A 1,988-nucleotide genomic window follows, 5' to 3' on the forward strand; every position below is an offset into this window, starting at 1 on the left:
TGGGCGTTTAACGCCCAGTCTGGCACCATTCTAGGCGTTTAACGCCAGAAAGGGGCACCAGACTGGCGTTAAACGCCAGAAAAGGGCAAGTACTTGGCGTTAAACGCCAGAAATGGGCACCAGCCCGGCGTTTAACGCCAGAATTGGCTAAAAACGCAATTTTGCATGCCATTTGGTGCAGGGATGACTTTTCCTTGACACCTCAGGATCTGTGGACCCCACAGGATCCCCACCTACCCCACCACTCTCTCTCTTCTTCACCCATTCACCAATCACCTCAACACCTCTTCCCCAAAAACCTTCACCTATCAAATCCCATCTTTTCTCTTCACCACTCACATCCATCCTTCATAAAACCCCACCTACCTCACCATTCAAATTCAAACCACTTTCCCTCCCAAACTCACCCTCCCATAGCCGAACCATAACCCTCCCCCCACTCCTATATAAACCCATATTCACTCCTTCATTTTCACACAACCTAAACACCACTTCTCCCCCTTTTTGGCCAAACACAAAGCCATTCCCTTCTTTCTCATTTCTTCTTCTTCTACTCTCTTCTTTCTTCTTTTGCTCGAGGACGAGCAAACCTTTTAAGTTTGGTGTGGTAAAAGCATTGCTTTTTGTTTTTCCATAACCATTTATGGCATCCAAGGCCGGAGAAACCTCTAGAAAGAGGAAAGGGAAGGCAAAAGCTTCCACCTCCGAGTCATGGGAGATGGAGAGATTCATCTCAAGGGTGCATCAAGACCACTTCTATGAAGTTGTGGCCTTGAAGAAGGTGATCCCCGAGGTCCCTTTTTCACTCAAAAAGGGTGAATATCCGAAGATCCGACATGAGATCCGAAGGAGAGGTTGGGAAGTTCTTACCAACCCCATTCAACAAGTCGGAATCCTAATGGTTCAAGAGTTCTATGCCAATGCATGGATCACCAAGAACCATGATCAAAGTGTGAACCCGGATCCAAAGAATTGGCTTACTATGGTTCGGGGGAAATACTTGGATTTAGTCCGGAAAATGTAAGGTTGGCATTCAACTTGCCCATGATGCAAGGAGAACATCCTTACACTAGAAGGGTCAACTTTGATCAAAGGTTGGACCAAGTCCTCACAGTCATTTGTGAAGAGGGCGCCCTATGGAAGAGAGATTCAAGAGAAAAGCCGGTTCAACTAAGAAGGCATGACCTCAAACCCGTGGCTAGAGGATGGTTAGAGTTTATACAACGCTCAATCATTCCCACTAGCAACCGGTCCGAAGTTACCATAGACCGGGCTATCATGATTCATAGCATCATGATTGGAGAAGAAATAGAAGTTCATGAGGTTATATCCCAAGAACTCTATAAGGTGGCGGACAAGTCCTCCACCTTGGCAAGGTTAGCCTTTCCTCATCTCATTTGTCACCTCTGTTATTCAGTTGGAGTTGACATAGAGGGAGACATCCCCATTGATGAGGACAAGCCCATCACTAAAAAGTGGATGGAGCATACAAGAGATCCCACTCATCATGAGATCCCTGAGATTCCTCAAGGGATGCACTTCCCTCCACAAAACTATTGGGAGCAACTAAACACCTCCCTAGGAGAATTGAGTTCCAACATGGGACAACTAAGGGTGGAGCACCAAGAACACTCCGTCCTCCTCTATGAAATTAGAGAAGATCAAAGAATCATGAGAGAGGAGCAACAAAGACAAGGAAGAGACATTGAGGAGCTCAAGCACTCCATAGGATCTTCAAGAAGAAGAACAAGCCGCCATCACTAAGGTGGACCCGTTCCTTAATTTCCTTGTTCTTTATTTTTCTGTTTTTCGAATTTTAGTGCTTATGTTTGTGTCTTGTGATCATTAATGTCTTAGTGTCTATGCCTTAAAGTTATGAATGTCCTATGAATCCATCACCTTTCTTAAAATGAAAAAATGTGCTTAATTGAAAAAGAAAAGAATTGCATGAATTTTGAATTTTATAACAGTTTGATTATTTTGATGTG

The sequence above is a fragment of the Arachis duranensis genome, chromosome 1, assembly GCF_000817695.3.
Source record: "Arachis duranensis cultivar V14167 chromosome 1, aradu.V14167.gnm2.J7QH, whole genome shotgun sequence".
In the NCBI taxonomy this organism is placed as follows: Eukaryota; Viridiplantae; Streptophyta; class Magnoliopsida; order Fabales; family Fabaceae; genus Arachis; species Arachis duranensis.